At 30.2% G+C, this 6,008-nt stretch overlaps 4 non-coding genes across 4 annotated transcripts; 2 read left to right on the plus strand and 2 right to left on the minus strand.

Annotated features, from left to right (window-relative positions):
• Positions 1–179: 179 nt before the first annotated feature.
• Positions 180–251, minus strand: TRNAT-GGU (transfer RNA threonine (anticodon GGU)). Its single transcript has one exon. It is a non-coding gene; the product is annotated as a tRNA-Thr (tRNA).
• Positions 252–1,351: 1,100 nt separating this feature from the next.
• Positions 1,352–1,435, plus strand: TRNAY-GUA (transfer RNA tyrosine (anticodon GUA)). Its single transcript has one exon. It is a non-coding gene; the product is annotated as a tRNA-Tyr (tRNA).
• A 318-nt stretch (positions 1,436–1,753) lies between these two features.
• On the plus strand, positions 1,754–1,827 carry TRNAD-GUC (transfer RNA aspartic acid (anticodon GUC)). Its single transcript has one exon. It is a non-coding gene; the product is annotated as a tRNA-Asp (tRNA).
• A 3,078-nt stretch (positions 1,828–4,905) lies between these two features.
• Positions 4,906–4,977, minus strand: TRNAC-GCA (transfer RNA cysteine (anticodon GCA)). Its single transcript has one exon. It is a non-coding gene; the product is annotated as a tRNA-Cys (tRNA).
• Positions 4,978–6,008: the final 1,031 nt, after the last annotated feature.

The raw sequence follows: 6,008 nt of genomic DNA on the forward strand, positions 1-6,008 counted from the left end.
TTATATTATTCATTATAATAATAACTTGGTATAATTAAAGATAACTTTTTTATAAAAAAATGAAATTAAAATGATAGGGTTTGTACTTTTTTTATTACAAAAAAAAAAAACAATATGTCGTCTATTCTCCCCTCAATCAAATATGAATACTACGGCTGGAGTTTTATGAAAAAAGCCAAAGCCCCTTATCGGATTTGAACCGATGACTTACGCCTTACCATGGCGTTACTCTACCACTGAGTTAAAAAGGCCTATTTGATTCAATTTCTGAGTCAGACACTAGCCACGATGAGTTGAGTGTATATAATTATTATAAATTATAAATAATAAGATATGTACATAAATATATCTTATCTACATAGTCGCTCATTGAGTAACGAAAAATTGGATTTATCTAATGAGTATAGGTAAAATAGTTTTTTTGATATTGGATTTGATCAATGCAATGAATTGTTTCATCATACGACCGATCCCTAATTAAATTGATGAGCCCCATCCTAACGAAATGAATTTGATTCATACATGTACACACACGAATTGAACATAGATACATTCACCGAATCATTGATAAAGCAATTCTATTTGGCGAGAAAAAAATTTTCAATAACTTGTTGATCCCTATCCCCAGATTTCAAAATTTATCGTTTTTTAATTTCTTGGCTTAGTGTGAGATCGAAATATACCTAACCTAATCTTAACAATGAGTGAATCAATGAGTGAAAGTATGAGAAATGGAGTTTAATCCTGTTTATAGCATATGGCAGACCAATTCCCGAAGGGTACTAGCCTTCGTATTATTTAAATAAAAAAAGAATAAAATAAAAAAAGAATATTTTTTTTTCTAATATTTATTATTTTTGTTTATTTTAGAGGTTTCCTCTAATCACTACTAATCACTATTTTCATTTGATATTCTATAATATAAGTAATATAACTATATATTCCAATTTGCAAATTTATGTATATTATTTAAATGAAATAAATAAAAAAAAATGCAATTTAAAATAAAATAATTTCTATATAGAATTATATGGGGAATGGTGATTAGAATGAACGATTCATAAATAGAAATCACAAATAAAAAAATTTCGATGGAATAATGAAAGAAAGAAAAATACGTCGAATTGCATCATATTAGTCCATTATATTTATTTTATATTGACAATTTCAAAAAACTATTCATACTATGATCATAGTATGATGGCAGTCGGGCAAGTATGCCCCCATCGTCTAGTGGTCCAGGACATCTCTCTTTCAAGGAGGCAGCGGGGATTCGACTTCCCCTGGGGGTAGGGTACTACGAAAGGAAGTTGATCATGGATTATCAACAAGCTTGGAATTGATTCTTCCCGGGTCGATGCCCGAGCGGTTAATGGGGACGGACTGTAAATTCGTTGGCAATATGTCTACGCTGGTTCAAATCCAGCTCGGCCCAATATATCGCGTATCCACCATAAAATGATATAACCTATTTGTCCTTCTACAGAAATACTTGACTTGATATGAAAGAATAAAAAAAAAAACTCTTTTTTTATTCATTGACAGATTGATAATCAATCAATTTTACAATAACGAAAAAATAAATATTAATCCATGCTTCTCACACTAAAGTCCATGTCTCCGCGCATATCAATCTATTACTTTATTACTCGCGTCTCTGTCTGGTAGAATATGACAATTCGAATCAAAAATCTACATAGAAAGGTTTGAAGGAAATTAAATCAACAACATATGTTGTACACTTTATTTCCCTGGGATTGTAGTTCAATTGGTCAGAGCACCGCCCTGTCAAGGCGGAAGCTGCGGGTTCGAGTCCCGTCAGTCCCGATGGATCCAAATCCAATAAAAAAAAAATACATCAATTAATCTCTTCCTTTCCTGTGAAAGAGAGAACAAATAACATAACTGAATTTTATTCCAAACGGGATCTCTCTTATTTTTTTTCCACATTTTTCAACAAAAAAATATGGGAATTTTGATTTCTTCAACGAGTACTAATTGATGGGAGAAAGACATATGTGCCATATGTGAATTACCACAATTATTGGTAGCATCATATTCAGGATTCGAAGGCGTACTGGGTCTAGTTGATTACGCCCGATTTTTCTAATGAAATAGAGTACTATACGTTTCCGGAAAGCACATACATAAAGGGAATTTGGACGATACAAAATAAAGTTTACATAGTAAACTTTGATCTAATTTTTCGTCTGAAAGCAAAATATATCCGTTCTGGCTCCGATTTTTTGTAACCTCAATTAGTAAATTCAATTACTAATTTGAATTTGAAATAATCTATCTTATTAAAATTTAACACTTAACTTTTGATATATACGTCCCACTACTAATTCAAGGAAAGAGGATATTAATACAAACAAGGATCCCATCTATCTCTCTTAGTGAGGTAATTAAGAATTTTTGAAAGTTTAAGTTTCGTTTTTATTTCTTTTTTTTAAGAAGATTTTATAAGTACAAAAAAAGGAAGGAGTTTAGTTCGAACCTACCTCCTTTTCCTTTTTTGAATTTCGCTGCTATTCTTTGCTTGAGTTTGTTTATAAACAATGTAAGGGTAAAGGTAGTCTGATGAGACTTCATCAGATGATTGCATTGAATAAGAGGGCAGTAGATTATAGAAAAGAAAGAATGCAAAAAATTATAAATAAAAAAAAGTAACGAAATTCTTGATTGCATCAGGAATCCCATTTTGTTTAAATTCGGTATGGATAAAAGATCTTCCTATGTTATACTATTCAATTCTCGACGATGAATCGATTTGATAGCTCCGATATTGTTATTCATGATATTTTAATACGATTCGATATCATCGAGATGCAACGCATCCCCTTGAATTTACAAGCGAAACATTTATCATCTCTATGGGATTAAATCCCGAGTTATTGCGAATAAAAAATGAAACGATGATATTATGGAAGTAAATATTCTCGCATTTATTGCTACTGCACTGTTCATTCTAGTTCCGACCGCCTTTTTACTTATAATATACGTAAAAACAATCAGTCAAAGTGATTAATTTGAATTAACCTTGACGTTTTAGTTCTTATCAATGATTGAAGATAAGAAAAATGAAAAGCATTAAAATTTCGCGTCTTAAATGAAATTGGCGGACTAGAATTATCAGTATTCTACGAGAGAAGTATTCGATAAGATCCGATAGTATGGTAGAAAGAAATATATGAATCCTTCTACCATACTATCTATTATTGTTATTGAAGTGTATAAATATAAAATTGTACTCTATAAAAATAGAGGTTGAATATCGATCAATTTGAATATAGATGAATATACAATATATATCTTTCTATTTATATATAGATATCATATCAATTACATATATGTAATATTAATCTAATATACATAGTGGCCCAATTCTATTTCTTTGCTTCATAATTCATGTTGATTAGAATGAATCTGAAATCAAATAATCGAAAGGCCACTAATTTTTTTTTAGCATTCGAAAGAAGTAATTGATTGAGCAGTTGACAGATGATCCAGGAGTTCGGTTCCATGGGAACTTTTTATCTTCGGATTTCGAAAAGAATTAGCAAACCCCATTTTTATTTAACGTTTGAAGCATGATATGAAATGAGTTCCCTAAAACAAGAAAAAATCCTATTTTGAAAATAACTAAAATACTAATAATAATAAATAAAAGAAGTGGTAAGCACGTAATATGTGGGTGGCTACCCCGAGGTACTATCTTATTATGAGGTAGTATATTATTATGCGTAGTATCTCATTGGACAACCACTATGTCTATGTTCTTTCGTGTTGAAAGTATGGATCCACTTAAAAACTTATAATCCGAACTCTTTTTTTTTTTACTTTTCAAAATAAAAGAAAAAAAGTTTTGCAGAACGATCTATAAAATAAACCAAAAACAATACAGTTTTATTTTTCAATTAGTAGTACTTCTAGAGTCCACTTCTTCCCCATACTACGAGGGAAAGAGAAAATGTAAAGACTACCATTAAAGCAGCCCAAGCGAGACTTACCATATCCATGTGAATTATGTCCCCTATCTCTATGAATATAAAAGAATTATTCCATTATTGCTCACTAATAATTATTATTCACTAATAATAGTGGAATCACTAGCGCATAGTCAAAAAGAGATTCGGGCACAACACCATTGATGAAACAATACAAAAAATCGAATTATCCCAAGTTATTATATGATTTCTAGTATAATCGAAAAAATTCAGTACAAATAAATAAAAGAGGCAGAAAAACTCTTGGAAGTATCAAAAGAATGTTAGTAACATGTAGGAATAATAAGACCTAGTCTTTCTTTTGTTGTCCTGCATTTCATTACATTAAGTAAAAAGTCTCAAAATAGAGAATCAAGATAGTATCTATCACATAACCCTACTATTATTCCTTTCTCATTTGATCTAATCTTTACTGTCCCCCCGATTGTTTCATAGAGACAATCGGAAGATGGGATGGCCTATTACATGCGTGGTTAGAGCTTATCGAAAAGAAATAAGTTCTTTTTTTAAGATTAAAATAAAAAAAAAAGCCAATTATTCATTCAATATAATATTGATTGAATGCTCGAGTACTCAGATACTTTCATGAGTCCGTATATCAAGTATCTTCCTCCTTTCCGTAAGGAAAAATGAAATTATATTCCCTAATTCAAGACCCAATGAGTAGACACTACATTAGTAGTCGAAGGGCTATCATCTCAAGATTTAACGATTATTTTTCATTACTCTACTAAATTCTGGAAACGAAACCTATACGCAAGGATTTATAACATTTTAGAGAACCCCAACGATGCTTAGAATCAAGCAAATCTAAAGATGCTTTTCTTCTAAAAAAAATGATAAAGTTATATCAGCAAAACAGAAGAGGGTATTTTGATTCTTTTGTTTGTTGCTGAGGCGACACCCGGATTTGAACTGGGGAAAAAGGGATTTGCAGTCCCCCGCCTTACCGCTCGGCCATGCCGCCAAAACGATACAAAATATTGGATTGGCTCTATCTCTTAGATAGATAGTATCTTACAACACACAATATCTAAAACGAAAAACCGCAAAACTTTGCTTTTTCTATTGAAAAAAAAATGTGGATTTTCATTCACAAAAGCAAAAAATCAGGACAAATGGGAACCGTTAACTTTAACTATTGACTGTGAATTCATAAATGATTCTTGGATTGAAATTGCAAATTCGGTTTCCCTAATGATATAAGAAAACAATCCAAAAATGGATACCTTACCTAAATAAATAAAAATTGATAGATAACTAATCATTACTAATCCATCCGTATTGATTCGTTTCCATAACCATAAAAAAATCCTTATTAATGACAATTTTAATAGCGATTATGAGTATATGTAAACCCCAGAACATAAACGATTACTATTATCTAAATCTAATATCTTATATATATATAAGATGTTTATAGGAAATGTTCGGAATTCTGTTTTTAGAATTTTTTTTTCATTATCATTAAATAGAAAATATAAATTTTTGATAGAGTACGACATGTGATGTTCCCCATAGAACTGTAATAAAGGAGGCGATATATATAACTAACTATATATATATATCTGCACATGTTTATTAATAAATACAAGTCCTTATACATACTTCAATCGCATTCTACGAATTCTACTAAAAAAAATATAGGTATAGGTAAAATATCTCTCTTCTATGCGAATTTTTTTTAACAGTGAAATCTACGAAAAAGTTCCATGTTGTTAAATAAAAAAAATTCTATATTGTTTCTTCAGATCAAATCCCGAATCTATTTATAGTACCCAATCCGATTGGAATATCATAATAATGGTAGAAATTGACTCACTTTTGTTTTGATATAGATATTTTATACAAAACTCCATAATTCTAAATAGAATTTACCAATTCATTTGTAGTTGTTGCAAATTCCAATTTAATTTGAGTATCAAAGTCTCTTTATTCCTACGTTCATATGTATTTCATGCATTACATCTATTACACCTATGAAGTTAGGTAAAATTT

This window comes from Cucumis melo, unplaced genomic scaffold (assembly GCF_025177605.1).
Source record: "Cucumis melo cultivar AY unplaced genomic scaffold, USDA_Cmelo_AY_1.0 utg000631l, whole genome shotgun sequence".
In the NCBI taxonomy this organism is placed as follows: Eukaryota; Viridiplantae; Streptophyta; class Magnoliopsida; order Cucurbitales; family Cucurbitaceae; genus Cucumis; species Cucumis melo.